General features: G+C 41.4%; 1 pseudogene; it reads right to left on the bottom strand.

Annotated features, from left to right (window-relative positions):
* Positions 1 to 1347: 1347 nt before the first annotated feature.
* Positions 1348 to 21555, bottom strand: part of LOC125546982 (2,3-bisphosphoglycerate-independent phosphoglycerate mutase-like) — a 34193-nt pseudogene continuing 13985 nt past the window's right edge.

The following is a 21555-nucleotide window of genomic DNA, read 5'->3' as shown; positions in this document are numbered from 1 at the left end:
ACCTACACTTGTGTTGAGGTCAAGATATTCCATTCCAACCACATAAATATTGATCTCTAGCCTTCCTCAAGTTGCTTTCCACTCAAATCGTCTTTCTACCAAATCAAATCCTATGAGAGAGAGTTGAGTGTTGAGGAGACTATCACTTGAAGCACAAGAGCAAGGAGTTCATCATCAACACACCATCTATTACCTTTTGGAGAGTGGTGTCTCCTAGATTGGTTAGGTGTCACTTGGGAGCCTCCGTCAAGATTGTGGAGTTGAACCAAGGAGTTTGTACGGGCAAGGAGATCGCCTAGTTCGTGAAGATCTACCCTAGTGAGGCATGTCCTTCATGGGCAATGGCCATGGTGGGATAGACAAGGTTGCTTCTTCGTGGACCCTTCGTGTGTGGAGCCCTCCGTGGACTCGCGCAACCGTTACCCTTCGTGGGTTGAAGTCTCCCTCAACGTGGATGTACGATAGCACCACCTATCAGAATCACACCAAAAATCTCCATGTCTACATTGCGTTTGCTCCCTCCAAACTCCTCCCTTTACCTTCATATGCAATTTTTTTACATTCCGTTGCTATACTCTTAGAATTGCATGTGTAGGTTAATTACTTGTTTGTGCTAAGTTGCTGAAACCTGCCAAGACTTAAAATTGGGAAAAGGCTAGATTTTTATTTGGTCAAGTAGTCTAATCACCCCCCTCTAGACATACTTTCGATCCTATAGGGAGGGGGGTGCAGCGCTGGCCAGCTCACGGAGGAAATCCTCCTTCTGACCATCCTCTGATGGCCCATACACATTGGTTAGCCAGTACCAGTGTGAGGAGAGCAGCGAAGTTACTTTTCCTATGATTGAAAACTGCCTGGCTGCATGAGTTTGCACATTCAGAGAGGACTTGTCCCAGAATATGGCCATTCCTCTGGTTCCAATTGCAAGCAACACCGCACATGCTTCCAGGGCCGAGCCACCTACATCTCTGACCATAACCGGCGACCATAGCTCAATTTTTATTTCCTGCAAATAGAGGAGGCCGATCCTATGTGATGAAGCTATTTCATTGATAGCCAATCTCCTTGCGGGCGCTTTCGAACCTCTAACATTCCAAGACATAATTGATGGGTTGTGGCTACTCATGGGGACACAAGAGATCACTCCGCCAACTGAAATTTCTACTAAGAAACGAACAATATACATCCATGCTAACAGGGGGGCGATGACAGCCACCAGTAGTCCCAAGATCATGCTATCGTCTATCTAGCCTAGCCGCAGTTCCATCACAATACATAGATAAACCTACTCAAACCAGCCTAGGGCTGATTGTTTGCGAAGCCTATCTAAAGATGTAACTAACATGATCACACATTGACCTCCTTGGTCCTGGCATCTCGGCCGACCATGGCAACAGCGATCCGGAGAGCAGCAACGTCCATGTCGGTGAGCTTTGCGATGGCCTGAGGGTCGCTCTCTGTCAACAACTCATCAAAGCGCTTGATGAGGGCCACTGCAGCCTTTGTCATCATCTTGTCCTTGGGGCCTAGTGCACCAAGCTCCTGGATCATCCTGAGCGTGGCCCGCTGCGCCACGAGCATGGCAGAGTGGATAGCCGCCTGCCTAGCACTCTATCTTGTCGGCACTGGACTCTCTCCGCATTTTCAAGTGCCTTCATTTTGGGCTGCTCATTGAATGTGATACCAATTTCTATGTACTCTTCCTTAGTCTCGTCAAAGTATCCTGAATGGTTTCCATTCCAGAAAAATGTGACATGGCCAAACTTACCTGTTTTAATGTCATGAATAAATAAAAAAAATCATAAATACAAATGTGTAAAAACATAGGATCAATGTCTAAGCATGGAATGAACTTTAGAACTCAAAACAACTGAAATAACAGTTTGCAAACATAATAATTCCCTCACAATTACCAGAATAGGGGCATCATCAGGCCAATAAAAGCTCAATGACCTTTCCAAAAAATACTCAATTGTAGATAATTTCAAGTACTGCCACTGTAGTTAAGCTTTGCCCCCGAACAACTATACTAATAGGTTCCAGAAAGTACGATAAACCAAAGGAATCACTTCTCTATTTTGGTGATTGAGAGATGATTAGCAACAAGTGTAAAGCCTCATCTGACCCCGTGTATTCACATTTTACCCAGTACTTGACCCACATTTGTTTTCAATGGGAGTATGCTATACTGACTTAAGTAATGTTGCATGTGATCAAGCACCGAGTCATGACTAACTAACGACCAGGAATTATAGTATAGAGATGAACATGAAAAACCAAGTGCCTTAGCATTTTTTTAGAGAAAAGGCTATTGCCCGACTTTATAGATAAAGCCATACGAATGAGTACTGGATGAACAGAGATCCATGACAAACCAAGTCTCACAGCCAAACCACAGGGAAGACAAACAAGAGTTTATAGGCGGCACGCAGGCCCAAATGAGAGAAAGGGGCATGCAGGCCACCACCTATACGACAAAAGAAACGACAGCTACGATGCAACATCATCGGCTGGGGAGGACAGCAGATTGGCAAACGCCTGCACTTTGGTGATCAACCTCTCCAGCACGTCACGGTCCTCCTCCCTAGTCAATAATTTCCACCGCTGCAAGAATATAGAAATTTTGAACAAAACATGAACAGGTTTGTTAGGGAAGACACCCTCAATAGTAAACTTGTTCCGAGTGGTCCACAGAGCCCAGCAGAGGGCACCCATCCCAGTCCAAAATAACCTCCTGGTCCGGCCACTCAGGCCATTTGAAATGGCTCGCACATCGGCAAAGTTGCCAGGAGACCAAGATCTCGAATACCAAGATCGAACACACCCCCAGGCCAGTAGGGCCAGTTCACTCTTAAAGAAAATGTGGTTAGAATCTTCGAGGGAGGAGCATAAAGAGCAAAAAGTGGAGCCAGGCCCATTCCTTTTCTGAATCTGGTCAGCCGAGGGGAGCCGGCCCCGAAAGGCTTGCCATAAGAAGATTTTAATCTTAGGAGGAATCCTAGCCAACCAAATACACTTGAACCTCGAGGAGGCAGAACCAGCTATAACACGCCTATACAGAGACTTGACCGAAAACTTCCCCGAAGCCAAATGAGGCCAAGAAACGGAGTTCGCCTCCTCCAAGAACACATGGAACAAGGTAGCAAGGCGATGCTAGTCGCCTAACTCTTCAAGAGAAAGGGACCTCCAAAAACCCAGGTCCCAACCGTTAAGAGATAGCTCAGAGATAGAGATCTCGGGGTGGGAGCAGTAAGAAAAAAGAACTGGGAAAGAGGACGCCAAGGGGGCGTCCCTGGTCCACCAATCCAACCAAAAACGAGTCGAGGCTCCATCATTGACCACGAACTTGACATTGGAACGGAACACATCCCGAACCTTGACAAGGTCTACCCAAAACCGTGAAGCCCCACTAGGAGTCGCAAACATAGGACTACCATTCGGGAAGTATTTTGCTTTTAAGATACGAAGCCACAACGCATCCGGGTTAGCCGTCATGATTCTCCACCACCATTTAACAATAAGACAAGTGTTCATCGCCTGGGTGTTCAGAATCCCAAGCCCCCAAGGCTTTTAGGTCTGCAAATGATGTCCCATTTAACCAGCCTGTATTTACGCTTGTTCTTAGCCGAATTCTAGAAAAACACACCTCTATGTTTATCAAAGACCGCATGTGTCCCTTTGGAAAGTCTAAAGAAGCCCATGGAAAACATTGGGAGGGAAGAGAGGCAAGAGTTGGTGAGGGCCACTTTGCCCGCAACCGAATTGTATGTGCCTCGCCAAGGGAGAACTCTGGTCCCCACCTTGGCCACCAGAGGCTTAAACTTGCTAGAGAACAGCCGCCAAGGGGAAATAGGGAGCCCTAAGTACTTGAAAGGGAAGGTACCCATGGAGCAATTAAGCAAGCGGGAGATCCTCAGAGCCTCCGCTTCATCTACACCCGTAACAATGGCCTCACTCTTAGAAAGATTGATTTTGAGCCCCGACAAGGCTTCAAAACACAGGAGAATAAACTTGAGATTGACAATACACGAGCCATCAGCCTCCACCAGAATGATCGTGTCGTCTGCGTACTGGAGATGAGTGAGACCCTGAGGTATTAGCTGGGAGATCACACGAGAGATATGGCCAGCCGAGGCCGCCCTGTTCAGCATGCAAGAGAGTGCATCAACAACAAAATTGAACAAGATGGGGATGCCGGATCCCCTTGCCGAAGGCCGCGACCGTTGGCAAAATAGTTGCTGACAGAGCCATTGATAGACACGATAGTGTGACCCCCAGAAACCAGTTGCATCAGCCGATGTACTACTCCAGTCGAAACCCTTAGCGCGAAGGACTTTTCTAAGGAAATCCCAACTTACTGAATCATAAGCTTTTTCGAAATCGAGCTTAAGAATTAAGGCTTTGGAGCCCTCTTCCCGAGATCACGAACTACCTCGTGTAAACACAGGAAGCACACAGGAAGCCATCGAGGATAAACCTACCCTTTATGAAGGCAGGCTGGGATGAGTTGATGGTGCAATGAGCCACAGGGGTTAGCCTAGTCGCCATGCACTTGGCAAATAGAATGGAAAACTAGGTACTTGTCTGCAAGCGAAGGTGCGGACACCATTCTTCACCAAGTATTCTCTAGATGTCCTCTCAATCAAAGGTGGGGAAACAAGGTACTTGCTTGGAAGCTTCAACTCACCATCAATTGAAACATCCCAACGTACTTAATTTTTGGTACATGAACACGGTCAAATTTATCAAAATCGGGAAACTCTAGTGCTTTCTCAAGCATAACCATGCGATCAACTCTGAAATTGAAAGTCACAATTGCATCACCGTCTACTATAGGACCAACCGATTTGTCATTCTCATCAACTATCACAAAGGGGAGCAAATACTGATCATTGGCCTTGGGCTCTGCTCTTAGAGTCTTCACAACTTCAAGTGCATTTTGGAATTTGTATGCTACTTCTCCAAGTACGTGGGCATCCCACCCACACTTGACCACACTCCACTCATTCTGCAATGTATCAAAAAACATGACTTCAATTTCACCAGGAAATTGTTTATTTTTTCAACTAAAATATAACATGACCGGGGTATGAAAATAAATCTTGTGAAATACGGAGTAGCTATGTAATATATACGTAATATAACAATAAAGGGAGGAATATTTCTGGGTTCTTCTTTTGTCATGGATTTATCTATACCTAATAATAATGGAAGGAAGATTTCTTTGTTCTTCTTTCATCACCCCTTTATATCCATTAATTTTATATTAACCACAAAGGTTGACACTTGAGATTTAAAAGAAGGGCCGTTTATGATCGTATGTCCGGACGTCAAGTTTTTTACGTTGAGTTTTTATCTGTCGTCTTGCTTGTGAGCCACCATGCCCACAGGAATCAATCAAGGCATGCAAAATGTGTTCGAGTAGGAGAGACCATGAGAAATAAATTCATAGCATTGGTACTACATGTACTCATGAGTACATCCAATAGGGATCCAAGTTCTGATGCCGTAAGGGCATTTCTAACCAACCCCCTATCCGGTGTTAGAGGAGTAAATAATTGGTTTTATTCCTCTAATGCGCACCTAACCGATACCCAGTCCATTATAAGGGAGTAAAAGTTATACTCTGACCCGTATCCCTTCCCTATTTTTACACCACCACTCCGTCTCGGAGTAAAAATCTCGCGCCTCTCTCGCCTCGCCCTGCTGCTCCTGCGCTTAGCCGCCGGGCCTGCGATGCCGCCCCCGTGCCCGTACTAGTCGCAGTTTCGACGAGCTCCGCGCCATGGCCTCCATGGACGAGCACTGTCGCAACATCCATTGCTGGGAGCACCATGAACACGTTGTTGATGAACCACTTCATGTTCCCGTCCAGCTTGTTCTGCGTGTTGAGCAGCTCGATGCGGCGGTCCGACGTCACCGGCGATTGGGGGCGCGCCGACGCGAGCTTTGATCTGGTGAAAGTGCAACTATCCCTGGGTGGTTTTGGTAATTCCTAACAACATATAGCTCATTGAGCTAATGCTACTTGAAGATACATATTTCAGGAAAAGCTCAATCATTGGCATGGCACGGATTAGAAAGTGCATCCCTCAAAATGCTAAGGACAAAAGATTGGCTCAAGCTCAAAGCACAAGACTCTACATTTTACTTTTAGTGATCCAAGATCACATTGAGTCCATAGGAAAAGCCAGTACTATTAAAAGGGGGTGAGGTGTTGCTTAACAAGTTACTTGCTCAAAATGCTTAGTGATATGCTCCAAAACACCAAAAGCACGCTCGACGCCCTTCCTAGGTCTCTCTTGCTCTTGGGAAAATCTTTTCCTCTTCGCTCCGACAGGGTTGGGGATTTTCTTCAATAGTGGTCCACTGAGGATAGATACTATCACCAAGGTAAAATCTCGGTGGCCGTTGATGGTCAAGGGTTGATGGTAAAATTAACCTGGTAGTAGTTGTGGCCGTTGATGGTAAAATTAACCTATAGTGATCCGACCTCAGACGGTCAAATCTCTGTGCTTCAGTGTCATCCCTGGATCGGTAATGCTAACACACACAATACTTGAATGGATTTATAACAGAGTAGCAAGCTGATACGTCCATTTTGCATCATATGACAAGAATTATATGAGTTGTTGTTCTAAGAATGATCATGATGTCCTCATGTCCGTATTTTATTTTTATCGACACCTCTATCTCTAAACATGTGGACATATTTTTCGATTTCGGCTTTTCGCTTGAGGACAAGCGAGGTCTAAGCTTGGGGGAGTTGATACGTCCATTTTGCATCATGCTTTTATATCGATATTTATTGCATTATGGGCTATTATTACACATTATGTCACAATACTTATGCCTATTCTCTCTTATTTTACAAGGTTTACATGAAGAGGGAGAATGCCGGCAGCTGGGATTCTGGGCTGGAAAAGGAGCAAATATTAGAGACCTATTCTGCACAGCTCCAAAAGTCCTGAAACTCCACGGAAAACGTTTTCAGAATATATAAAAAATACTTAGCGGAAGAGATTCACAAGGGGGCCACACCCTGCCCACGAGGGTGGGGGGCGCGCCCTACCCCCCTGGGCGCGCCCCCTACCTCGTGGGCCCCCTGGTGGCCCTCCGGTGGCCATCTTCTGCTATATGAAGTCTTTGGATGGGAAAAAATAACAAGCCATGTTCTTGGACGAAACTCCGCCGCCATGAGGCGGAACCTTGGCGGAACCAATCTAGGGCTCTGGCGGAGCTGTTCTGCCGGGGAAACTTCCCCCCGGAGGGGGAAATCATCGCCATCGTCATCACCAACGCTCCTCTCATCGGGAGAGGGCAATCTTCATCAACATCTTCATCAGCACCATTTCCTCTCAAAACCCTAGTTCATCTCTTGTATCCAATTCTTGTCTCCAAGTCTAGGATTGGTGCTAGTAGGTTGCTAGTAGTGTTAATTACTCCTTGTAGTTGATGCTAGTTGGTTTAATTGGTGGAAGATCATATGTTCAGATCCTATATGCATATTAATACCCCTCTGATTATGAAAATGTTTATGCTTTGTGAGTAGTTATGTTTGTTCCTGAGGACATGGAAGAAGTCTTGCTATTAGTAGTCATGTGAATTTGGTATTCGTTCAATATTTTGATGAGATGTATGTTGTCTCTCCTCTGGTGGTGTTATGTGAACGTCGACTACATGACACTTCACCATTATTTGGGCCTAGAGGAAGGCATTGGGAAGTAATAAGTAGATGATGGGTTTCTAGAGTGACACAAGCTTAAACCCTAGTTTATGCGTTGCTTCGTAAGGGGTTGATTTGGATCCATATGTTTCATGCTATGGTTAGGTTTACCTTAATACTTTTGTTGTAGTTGCGGATGCTTACAATAGAGGTTAATCATAAGTGGGATGCTTGTCCAAGTAAGGGCAGTACCCAAGCACCGGTCCACCCACATACCAAATTATCAAAGTACCGAACGCGAATCATATGAGTGTGATGAAAACTAGCTTGACGATATTCACATGTGTCCTCGGGAGCGCTTTTCTCTATATAGAGTTTGTCCAGGCTTGTCCTTTGCTACAAAATGGATTGGGCCACCTTGCTGCACTTTATTTACTTTTGTCACTTGTTGCTCGTTACAAATTATCCTATCACAAAAGTATCTATTACCACTTATTTTAGTACTTGCAGAGAATACCTTGCTGGAAACCGCTTATCATTTCCTTCTGCTCCTCGTTGGGTTAGACACTCTTACTTATCAGAAGGACTACGATAGATCCCCTATACTTGTGGGTCATCAAGACTCTTTTCTAGCGCCGTTGCCGGGGAGTGAAGCGCCTTTGGTAGGTGGAATTTGGTAAGGAAAAATTTATATAGTGTGCTGAAATTTACTGTCACTTGTTACTATGGAAAGTAATCCTCTGAGGGGCTTGTTCGGGGTATCTTTACCCCGACCAGTAGAGCAAAGAGTTGCTCCACAACCTACTGAACCTACTGAAAATGAAAATGTCTGCTTTGAAATTCCTTTGGGTATGATAGAGAAACTGCTAGCTAATCCTTATGTGGATGAAGTTTGTGGATTATTTAAGCTTGCAGGTGTACCCGAAGATGTTGTTAATAAGAAGGTCTTCCCTTTATCTTTGAAGGGAGATACATCGACATGGTATAGGCTATGTGATGATATGGGGTCTTGGAATTACAAACGATTGAAATTGGAATTTCATCAGAAGTTTTATCCTATGCATCTTGTTCATCGTGATCGCAATTATATATATAATTTTTGGCCTCGCAAAGGAGAAAGCATCGCTCAAGCTTGGGGGAGTCTTAAATCAATGTTATATTCATGCCCCAATCACGAGCTCTCAAGATAAATGATTATTCAAAAAATTTATGCTCGGCTTTCTGATAGCAATCACACCATGCTTGATACTTCTTGTGCTGGCTCTTTTATAATGAAGACTATTGAATTCAAATGGGATTTATTGGAAAGAATTAAACGCAACTCTGAAGATTGGGACCTCGACAAAGGTAAGGAGTCAGGTATGACACCTAGTTTTGATTGTGTTAAGTCTTTTATGGAGACCGATGTTTGCCGTAAATTTAGCACTAAATATGGACTTGACTCTGAGATAGTAGCTTCTTTCTGTGAATCTTTTGCTACTTATGTTGATCTCCTCAAGGAGAAGTGGTATAAATATCATCCTCCCATAGACGTAAAAGTAGCTGCACCTATTAAAGTTGAAGAAAAGATTGTCACTTATAATGATCCTATTGTTCCTACTGCACATGTTGAGAAACCACCTTTCCCTGTTAGGATAAAGGATCATGCTAAAGCTTCAACCGTGGTTCGTAGAAGCAATATTAAAACTTATACACCTCATGAGCAAATTAAAGTGGTAAGAAAGGAAATACTAAAGCTCCTTGCAGCAGGTATAATCTATCTCGTTGCTGATAGTCAATGGGTAAGTCATGTCCATTGTGCCCCTAAGAAGGGAGGTATTACTGTCATTCCTAATGATAAAGATGAATTGATTCCTCACAGAATTATTACAGGTTATAGGATGGTAATTGGTTTCCGCAAATTAAATAAGGCCACTAAAAAGGACCGTTACCCCTTACCTTTTATCGATCAAATGCTAGAAAGATTATCCAAACATACACATTTTTGCTTTCTAGATGGTTACTCTGGTTTCTCTCAAATACCTGTGTCAGCCAAAGATCAATCAAAGACTACTTTTACTTGCCCTTTTGGTACTTTTGCTTATAGACGTATGCCTTTTGGTTTATGTAATGCACCTGCTACCTTTCAAAGATGCATGATGGCTATATTCTCTGACTTTTGTGAAAAGATTTGTGAGGTTTTCATGGACGATTTCTCTGTCTATGGATCTTCTTTTGATGATTGCTTGAGCAACCTTGATCGAGTTTTGTAGAGATGTGAAGAAACTAATCTTGTCTTGAATTGGGAAAAGTGCCACTTTATGGTTAATGAAGGTATTGTCTTGGGGCATAAAGTTTCTAAAAGAGGTATTGAAGTTGATAAAGCCAAAGTTGATGCTATTGAGAAGATGCCATGTCCCAAGGACATCAAAGGTATAAGAAGTTTCCTTGGTCATGCCAGATTTTATAGGAGGTTCATTAAGGACTTCTCAAAAATTTCTCGGCCTTTGACTAATTTATTACAAAAAGATATACCATTTGTCTTTGATGACGATTGTTAGAAGCATTTGAAATATTTAAGAAAGAATTGATCTATGCACCTATTGTTCAGCCACCTGATTGGAATTTACCCTTTGAAATTATGTGTGATGCTAGTGATTATGTTGTAGGTGCTGTTCTAGGGCAAAGAGTTGATAAGCAATTAAATGTTATTCAATATGCTAGTAAAACCCTAGATAATGCTCAAAGAAATTATGCTACCACTGAAAAAGAATTCTTAGCAGTTGTATTTGCTTGTGATAAGTTCAGACCTTATATTGTTGATTCTAAAGTAACTACTCACACTGATCATGCTGCTATTAAATATCTTATGGAAAAGAAAGATGCTAAACCTAAACTTATTAGATGGGTTCTCTTGCCACAAGAATTTGATTTGCATATTGTTGATAGAAAGGGAGCTGAGAACCCCGTTGCAGACAACTTATCTAGGTTAGAAAATGTGCTTGATGACCCACTTCCTATTGATGATAGCTTTCCCGATGAGCAATTAAATGTCATAAATGCTTCTCATACTGCTCCATGGTATGCTGATTATGCTAATTGCATTGTTGCTAAGTTTATACCACCTAGTTTCACATACCAGCAAAAGAAAAAGTTCTTCTATGATTTGAGGCATTACTTTTGGGACGACCCACATCTTTATAAAGAAGGAGTAGATGGTGTTATTAGACGTTGTGTACCTGAGCATGAACAGGAACAGATCCTACGCAAGTGTCACTTTGAAGCTTATGGAGGACACCATGCTGGAGATAGAACTGCACATAAGGTATTGCAATCTGGTTTTTATTGGCCTACTCTCTTCAAGGATGCCCGTAAGTTTGTCCTATCTTGTGATGAATATCAAAGAATTGGTAATATTAGTAGACGCCAAGAAATGCCAATGAATTATTCACTCGTTATTGAACCATTTGATGTTTGGGGCTTTGACTATATGGGAACCTTTCCTTCCTCTAATGGATATACACATATTTTAGTTGCTGTTGATTATGTTACTAAGTGGGTAGAAGCTATTCCAACTAGTAGTGCTGATCATAACACTTCTATTAAAATGCTTAAAGAAGTTATTTTTCCAAGATTTTGAGTCCCTAGATATTTAATGACTAATGGCGGTTCACATTTTATTCATGGTGCTTTCCGTAAAATGCTTGCTAAGTATGATGTTAATCATAGAATTGCATCTCCTTATCACCCTCAGTCTAGTGGTCAAGTAGAATTGAGTAATAGAGAACTCAAATTAATTTTGCAAAAGACTGTTAGTAGATCTAGAAATAATTGGTCCAAGAAACTTGACGATGCATTATGGGCCTATAGAACTGCATATAAAAATCCTATGGGTATGTCTCCGTATAAAATGGTTTATGGAAAAGCATGTCACTTACCTCTCGAACTAGAACACAAGGCATATTGGGCCATTAAAGAACTCAATTATGATTTTAAACTTGCCGGTGAGAAGAGGCTATTTGATATTAGCTCACTTGATGAATGGAGAACCCAAGCCTATGAAAATGCCAAGTTGTTTAAAGAAAAAGTTAAAAGATGGCATGACAAAAGAATACAAAAGCGTGAGTTTAATGTAGGTGATTATGTATTGCTATACAACTCTCGTTTAAGATTTTTTGCAGGAAAACTTCTCTCTAAATGGGAAGGTCTTACGTTATCGAGGAGGTCTATCGTTTCGGTGCCATAAAAATCAACAACTTCGAAGGCACAAATCCAAAGGTGGTGAACGGTCAAAGAATCAAACATTATATCTCAGGTAATCCCATAAATGTTGAAACCAATGTTATTGAAACCGTGACCCCGGAGGAATACATAAGAGACACTTTCCGGAACGTTTCAGACTCCGAAAAGGAATAGATATGTGGTACGGTAAGTAAACCGACTCCAAAACAGTTTTAAGGCAATATTTCTCCGTTTTGGAATATTTAGAAAAATAGAAAAATAAGTAGCAGCCCGGGAAGGACACGAGGGCTCCATGAGGGTGGAGGGCGCGCCCTACCCTACTGGGTGCGCCCCCTACCTCGTGGGCACCTCGTGTGCTCTCCGGACTCCGTTTTCGTACACGTTACGTATTTTGGCCGGTAAAAATTCATTATATAATCTCCCGGGGGTTTTGACTCCCGTATCACGCAAATATCTCTTGTCTTTGTTTTGAGCTGTCCTGCTGCAAACAGAGCAACATGTCGTCCCAGGATTCGGAAGGAGAAAGCTATGTGGCTGATTACCTTGCAGATCCTAAGGTCTATGGGGATGTGGAGCATTGCGGTTGGACTACGGAAGAAGAACAGGACTATGAACCCAAGGGAAAGGAGGAGACGAGCTCAGATGAAGATGAAGTCCCACTACCTCAACCTGGGGACATGCATGTGGAGTTCAAAAAGTAAAGCCTCCCGGATAGGGTAAAGAAACCTAAGATCGAGTTTATCCCTTTTCGCCTCTTGAAGGAAAACAAGCAGGAACTATGCAAAAAGATACTGAGCCTGGAGCAGGAGATCGAGGACCTAAGGGACCAAAATTCTGTCCTCAAGCGCAAATTAAGGAAGAAGCCTACGCCATCAACAAAACCATCATCTTCTCCACCAACAAAGAAGAATTGAGTATCTGGTATGGGCACTCCCCTTGGCAACTGCCAAGCTTGGGGGAGTGCCCCGGTATCATATCACCATCACTTTTATCTTTACCGTTTTTCTTAGTTCGATCCTTTTGGTAATGTCTTGATCTAGTAGAGTAAAAGTTCTTAGTATGATCTAGTCGTGAGTTTTGCTTTATAATTATTCTATGTAATCGAGTCCGTGAGCTATATAATAAAGATTAGTGTTGAGTCAAGGGCTTGATTATTTTGCCATGATCCTGAGGGAATAAAAGAAAAGAGAAAGAAATAAAAAGAAACAAAGAGATCATATGAGTCTTATGGAGAGTAATGAACTCACATAGAAAAAGTATGATGAATAAAAGTTGTTGAGGGTTGACAAACATAGTTTTGGTCATCGTTGCAATTAATAGGAAGTAATAAAGAAAGAGAGGTCTTCACATATAGATATACTACCTTGGGCATCTTTTATGATTGTGAACACTCATTAAAATATGACATGCTAAAAGAGTTGACGTTGGACAAGGAAGACAACGTAATGGGTTGTGTTTTCTTACATCTGAGATAAATTATATTGTCATGGATCATCCAACATGGTTGAGCTTGCCTTTCCCCCCTCGTGCTAGCCAAATTCATCGCACCAAGTAGAGATACTACTTGTGCTTCCAAATACCCTTAAACCAGTTTTGCCATGAGAGTCCACCATACCTACCTATGGATTGAGTAAGATCCTCTAAGTAAGTTGTCATCGGTGCAACCAATAAAAATTGTTCCCTAAATATGTATGACTTATTAGTGTGGGAGAAAATAAACTTTATACGATCGTGTGATATGGAAGAAATAAAAGCGACAAACTGCATAATAAAGGTCCATATCACAAGTGGCAATATAAAGTGACGTTCTTTCGCATTAAGATTTTGTGTATCCAACCACAAAAGCGCATGACAACCTCTGCTTCCCTCTGCGAAGGGCTTATCTTTTACTTTTATCTCCTACATTGCATAAGAGTCATGGTGATATTCACCCTTTCTTTTTACATTTTATCCTTTGGCAAGCACAGTATGTTGGAAAGATCCTGGTATATATGGCTAATTGGATGTGAGTTTTCATGAACTATTACCGTTGACATTACCCTTGAGGTAAAATGTTGGGAGGCAAAAACTATAAGCCCCTATCTTTCTCTGTGTTCGATTAAAACTCCATACCCATAAGTATTGCGTGAGTGTCAGCAATTGTGAAAGACTATATGATAGTTGAGTATGTGGACTTGCTGAAAAGCTCTTATATATTGACACTTTCCTATGTTATGATAAATTGCAATAGTGACTGAGATTATAGTTTGTTAGTCTTCAATGAAGTTTACTATTCATACTTGAAATTGTGATTGAATTATTACTCTAGCATAAGAAATCATATGACAAGAATTATATGAGTTGTTGTTCTAAGAATGATCATGATGCCCTCATGTCCGTATTTTATTTTTATCGACACCTCTATCTCTAAACATGTGGACATATTTTTCGATTTCGGCTTTTCGCTTGAGGACAAGCGAGGTCTAAGCTTAGGGGAGTTGATACGTCCATTTTGCATTATGCTTTTATATCGATATTTATTGCATTATGGGCTATTATTACACATTATGTCACAATACTTATGCCTATTCTCTCTTATTTTACAAGGTTTACATGAAGAGGGAGAATGCCGGCAGCTGGGATTCTGGGCTGGAAAAGGAGCAAATATTAGAGACCTATTCTGCACAGCTCCAAAAGTCCTGAAACTCCACGGAAGACGTTTTCAGAATATATAAAAAATACTCAGTGAAAGAGATTCACAAGGGGGCCACACCCTGCCCACGAGGGTGGGGGGCGCGCCCTACCCTCGTGGGCCCCCTGGTGGCCCTCCGGTGGCCATCTTCTGCTATATGAAGTCTTTCGATGGGAAAAAATAACAAGCCATGTTCTCGGACGAAACTCCGCCACCACGAGGCGGAACCTTGGCGGAACCAATCTAGGGCTCTGGCGGAGCTGTTCTGCCGGGGAAACTTCCCCCCGGAGGGGGAAATCACCGCCATCGTTATCACCAACGCTCCTCTCATCGGGAGAGGGCAATCTTCATCAACATCTTCATCAGCACCATTTCCTCTCAAAACCCTAGTTCATCTCTTGTATGCAATTCTTGTCTCCAAGTCTGGGATTGGTGCTAGTAGGTTGCTAGTAGTGTTAATTACTCCTTGTAGTTGATGCTAGTTGGTTTAATTGGTGGAAGATCATATGTTCAGATCCTATATGCATATTAATACTCCTCTGATTATGAAAATGTTTATGCTTTGTGAGTAGTTATGTTTGTTCCTGAGGACATGGAAGAAGTCTTGCTATTAGTAGTCATGTGAATTTGGTATTCGTTCGATATTTTGATGAGATGTATGTTGTCTCTCCTCTGGTGGTGTTATGTGAACGTCGACTACATGACACTTCACCATTATTTGGGCCTAGAGGAAGGCATTGGTAAGTAATAAGTAGATGATGGGTTGCTAGAGTGACAGAAGCTTAAACCCTAGTTTATGCGTTGCTTCGTAAGGGGTTGATTTGGATCCATATGTTTCATGCTATGGTTAGGTTTACCTTAATACTTTTGTTGTAGTTGCGGATGCTTACAATAGAGGTTAATCATAAGTGGGATGCTTGTCCAAGTAAGGGCAGTACCCAAGCACCGGTCCACCCACATACCAAATTATCAAAGTACCGAACGCGAATCATATGAGTGTGATGAAAACTAGCTTGACGATATTCACATGTGTCCTCGGGAGCGCTTTTCTCTATATAAGAGTTTGTCTAGGCTTGTCCTTTGCTACAAAATGGATTGGGCCACCTTGCTGCACTTTATTTACTTTTGTCACTTGTTGCTCGTTACAAATTATCCTATCACAAAACTATCTATTACCACTTATTTTAGTACTTGCAGAGAATACCTTGCTAGAAACCGCTTATCATTTCCTTCTGCTCCTCGTTGGGTTCGACACTCTTACTTATCGAAAGGACTACAATAGATCCCCTATACTTGTGGGTCATCACAAGCACACACTTATTACATTGATAATCTCAATAGAGAACTTATTACAATAAATATGGCTTAAGGCCATCTAAATAAGATAACAACAGAAGGCTTGGACGATAAAGTGAGTCCATCAACTCCAACGACATAGCTGAGTGCACGACAAACGACCTAGCGCACCTTACTCTTCGTCTGGAAAATCTGCAACATGATATGTTGCAGCCCGGAAACGGGTCAGCACATGGAATATGCAGGCAATATAACACGGTAGAGCAATGAACAGAATAAATGCTATCACTACATGCATATATGGCTGGTGGAGGCTCTATGGTTATAATGTTTTGCGAAAAGCTGAGTTTTCCCTAAAACAAAGGAATATTTTTTATTTAACTATCATGGTAGTTGAAACATTGAGAAGGTACCCCCATCTCAATCCCAATTAAAAGTAATTATCAACACAACAAATTAAATTAGAGTGATGAGGTCAACATGATAATCCAAGAACCCGATACTCAAGTTGTCCATAACCGGGGACACGGATAACCATGATTAGTTCGTACACTCTGTAGAGGTTTGCGCACTTTTCCCCACAAGACTCGATCTCCTCCGTTGGATTCCTCGCACTACATGGTGTTTGAGAAACGGATGATTGAGACACAGTCTTTCAGAAGCATTAACTCTAACCCCGGGTAGACAGTACCAACCTACATCCCCTACATATGCTAGCCTACTGCTACGTCTTGAGGTTGCCTTGTTTTTCCCCGAAGAGGAAGGGATGATGCAGCAGAGTAGCGTAAGTATTTCCCTCAGTTTTTGAGAACCGAGGTATCAATCCAGTAGGAGGCCACGCTCAAGTCCCTCGTACCTGCACAAAATGATAGCTACTCGCAACCAACGCGGTTAGGGGTTGTCAATCCCTTCACGGTCACTTACGAGAGTGAGATCTGATAGATATAATATTTTTGGTATTTTTGGTATAAAGATGCAAAGTAAAAAGTAAAAGCAAAGTAAAAAAGCAAAGCAAGATTAAAGTGATGGAGATTGATATGATGAGAATAGACCCGGGGGCCATAGGTTTCACTAGTGGCTTCTCTCAAGATCATAAGTATTCTACGGTGGGTGAACAAATTACTGTTGAGCAATTGACAGAATTGAGCATAGTTATGAGAATATCTAGGCATGATCATGTATATAGGCATCACGTCCGTGACAAGTAGATCGAAACGATTCTGCATCTACTACTATTACTCCACTCATCGACCGGTATCCAGCATGCATCTAGAGTATTAAGTTAAAAACAGAGTAATGCCTTAAGCAAGATGACATGATCTAGAGAGATAAATTCATGCAATATGAAATAAACCCCATCTTGTTATCCTCGATGGCAACGATACAATACGTGCCTTGCTGCCCCTTCTGTCACTGGGTAAGGACACCGCAAGATCGAACCCAAAGCTAAGCACTTCTCCCATGGCAAGAACTACCAATCTAGTTGGCCAAACCAAACGGATAATTCGAAGAGAGTTGCAAAGATAACCAATCATACATTAAAGAATTCAGAGAAGATTCAAATATTATTCATAGATAGACTTGATCATAAACCCACAATTCATCGGTCTCAACAAACACACCGCAAAAAGAAGATTACATCGAATAGATCTCCACAAGAGAGGGGGAGAACTTTGTATTGAGATTCAAAGAGAGAGAAGAAGCCATCTAGCTACTAACTATGGACCTGAAGGTCTGAGGTAAACTACTCACACTTCATCGGAGAGGCTATGATGATGTAGAAGCCCTCCGTGATGACAGCCCTCTTCCGGCGGAGCTCTGAAACAGGCCCCAAGATGGGATCTCGTGGATACAGAAAGTTGCGGCGGTGGAATTAGGTTTTTGGCTCCTGTTGTGATCGTTTGGGGGTACGTGTGTATATATAGGAGGAAGAAGTACGCCAGAGGAGCAACGAGGGGCCCATGAGGCAGGGGGCGTGCCCTAGGGGGGCTCCCCCCACCCTCGTGACCGCCTCTTTTGTTCCTTGGAGCAGGGTCCAAGTCTCCTGGATCATGTTCGGTGAGAAAATCACATTCCTGAAGATTTTATTCCGTTTGGACTCCGTTTGATATTCCGTTTCTTCGAAACACTGAAATAGGCAAAAAACAACAATTCTGGGTTGGGCCTCCGGTTAATAGGTTAGTCCCAAAAATAATATAAAAGTGGAAAATAAAGCCCAATATAGTCCAAAACAGTAGATAATATAGCATGGAGCAATAAAAAATTATAGATACGTTGGAGACGTATCAGGCATCCCCAAGCTTAATTCCTGCTCGTCCTCGAGTAGGTAAATGATAAAAAGAGAATTTTTGATGCGGAGTGCTACTTGGCATAATTTTAATGCAAATCTTCTTAATTGTGGTATGAATATTCAGATTAGAAAGATTCAAGACAAAAGTTTATATTGACATAAAAAATAATAATACTTCAAGCATACTAATAAAGCAATTATGTCTTCTCAAAATAACATGGCCAAAGAAAGTTATCCCTACAAAATCATATAGTCTGGCTATGCTCTATCTTGACCACACAAAGTATTTAAATCATGCACAACCCCGATGACAAGCAAAGCAATTGTTTCATACTCTAACTTTTTCAAAACTTTTTCAATCTTCATGCAATACATGAGCGTGAGCCATGGATATAGCACTATAGGTGGAATAGAATGGTGGTTGTGGAGAAGACAAAAAGGAGAAGATAGTCTCACATCAACTAGGCGTATCAACGGGCTATGGAGATGCCCATCAATAGATATCAATGTGAGTGAGTAGGGATTGCCATGCAACGGATGCACTAGAGCTATAAGTATATGAAAGCTCAAAAAGAAACTAAGTGGGTGTGCATCCAACTTGCTTGCTCATGAAGACCTAGGGCAATTTGTGGAAGCCCATCATTGGAATATACAAGCCAAGTTCTATAATGAAAAATTCCCACTAGTATATGAAAGTGATAACATGAGAGACTCTTTACTATGAAGATCATGGTGCTACTTTCAAGCACAAGTGTGGTAAAAGGATAGTAACATTGTCCCTTCTCTCTTTTTCTCTCATTTTTTATTTTATTTGGGCCTTTTCTCTTTTTTATGGCCTCTTTTTATTTGGGCTTCTTTGGCCTCTCTTTTTTCGTCCGAAGTCTCATCCCGACTTATGGGGGAATCATAGTCCCCATCATTCTTTTCTCACTGGGACAATGCTCTAATAATGATGATCATCACACTTTTATTTTTCTTACAACTCAATACTTAGAAAAAAATATGACTCTATATGAATGCCTCCAGCGGTGTACCGGGATATGCAATATGACAATGATGGAGTGTGTCATGATAAATGGAACGGTGGAAAGTTGCATGGCAATATATCTCGGAATGGCTATGGAAATGCGATAATAGGTAGGTATGGTGGCTATTTTGAGGAAGGTATATGGTAGGCGTATGATACCGGCGAAAGGTGCACGGTATTAGAGAGGCTAGCAAAGGTGGAAGGGTGAGAGTGCGTATAATCCATGGACTCAACATTAGTCATAAAGAACTCATATACTTATTGCAAAAATCTAGAAGTTATCAAAGCAAAGTATTACGCGCATGCTCCTAGGGGGATAGATTGGTAGGAAAAGACCATCGCTCATCCCCGACCGCCACTCATAAGGAAGACAATCAATAAATAAACCATGCTTCGACTTCATCACATAACGGTTCACCATACGTGCATGCTACGGGAATCACAAACTTTAACACAAGTATTCTTTAAATTCACAACTACTCAACTAGCATGACTTTAATATTATCACCTCCATATCTCAAAACAATTATCATGCTTCAATCTTTCCTTAGTATTCAACACACTCAAAAGAAAGTTTCACAAATCTTGAATACCAAGCATATTATTATTAAGCAAATTACCATGCTATTAAGAGACTCTCAAAATAATTTAAGTGAAGCATGAGAGATCAATAGTTTCTTTAAAACAAATCCACCACCATGCTCTAAAAGATCTAAGTGAAGCACACAGAGCAAAAATTGTAATGCTCAAAAGATATAAGTGAAGCACATAGAGCAAAACTACATGGCTCAAAAGATATAAGTGAAGCACATAGAGCAAAACTACTTAGCTCAAAAGATATAAGTGAAGCACATAGAGTATTCTATCAAATTTTAATTCACGTATGGCTCTCTCAAAAGGTGTGTACAGCAAGGATGATTGTGGCATACTAAGACACAAAGACACAAATAATACAAGACGCTCCAAGCAAAACACATATCATGTTGGTGAATAAAAATATAGCTCCAAGTAAATTACCGATGGAAGTGGACGAAAGAGGGGATGCCTTCCGGGGCATCCCCAAGCTTTGACTTTTTGGTGTCCTTGGATTATCTTGGGGGTGCCATGGGAATCCCCAAGCTTAGGCTCTTGCCACTCCTTGTTCCATGATCCATCAAAAGAATTCACCCAAAACTTGAAAACTTCACAACACAAAACTCAAAATAGAAAACTCGTGAGCTCCGTTAGCGAAAGAAAACAAAAGACCACTTCAAGGTACTGTAATAAAATCATTCTTTATTTATATTTGTGTTAAACCTACTGTATTCCAACTTATCTATGGATTATAAACTATTTTACTAGCCATAGATTCATCAAAATAAGCAAACAACACACGAAAAACAGAATCTGTCAAAAACAGAACAGTCTGTAGTAATCTGTAGCTAGCGCAAGATCTGGAACACCAAAAATTCTAAAATAAATTTCTGGTCGTGAGGAATTTATCTATTAATCATATGCAAAAAGAATTAACTAAATATCACTCTTAAAATAAAAATGACAGCAGTTCTCGTTAGCGCTAAAGTTTCTGTTTTTTTCAGCAAGTTCAACAAGACTTTCCCCAAGTCTTCCCAACGGTTCTACTTGGCACAAACACTAATTAAACACAAAAAACACAACCAAAACAGAGGCTAAATAATTTATTTATTACTAAGCAGGAGCAAAAAGCAAGGAATAAAAATAAAATTGGGTTGCCTCCCAACAAGCGCTATCGTTTAACGCCCCTAGCTAGGCATAAAAGCGAGGATAGATCTAGGTATTGCCATTCTTGGTTTTAGAGAGAAAGAGATAAAACTTGTTATCTATGGAATTAATATTTCTATTTTGACAAAGTACATGTCCATTAATGGTAGAAGAAATATTAAGTATGTTGCGGAAATTGGCATCTAGGCTAGCTTTTATCTCTTTAATAGATTCGTTTTGGTAAGAAAGCAAGAGAGATGTGATTTCAGCTTTCTCATTAATGGGGTGCCCAAATATAGTTTTCATCCTCTGATAGGTATCTATGGGGTCCCCTTCAAGAAAACCCCCCTCTAAAATAGAATCTAAAACTTGTTTGAATGAAGCGGGTAGCCCAACATAAAAGCTTTTTAAGTAAACCTCAATTTGATATTGAGGTACATAGCTAGCCGAGATCTTTAACAGCCTATCCCAAGCATCTTTCAAAGATTCATCAAGTAAATAATGAAGAATTCCAGAATCATCTTAATCAAAATTACTAAGGTTCTCATTGATAACTCCGGCAAGTTGTTCTATAGTATTCCGATTCATGAGTTTAGATAAGATAGCAGAATTGTCTAAAGCACTAGAACTTGGGAGAGAACCCCCAACTCTTCTTGGTTCTGACA

Source organism: Triticum urartu, chromosome 3A, assembly GCF_056163025.1.
Source record: "Triticum urartu cultivar PI428250 chromosome 3A, HENAU_Tu73, whole genome shotgun sequence".
NCBI lineage: Eukaryota > Viridiplantae > Streptophyta > Magnoliopsida > Poales > Poaceae > Triticum > Triticum urartu.
Note: the sequence above shows the minus strand (reverse complement) of the source record. Positions and strands in the feature narration are given on the sequence as shown.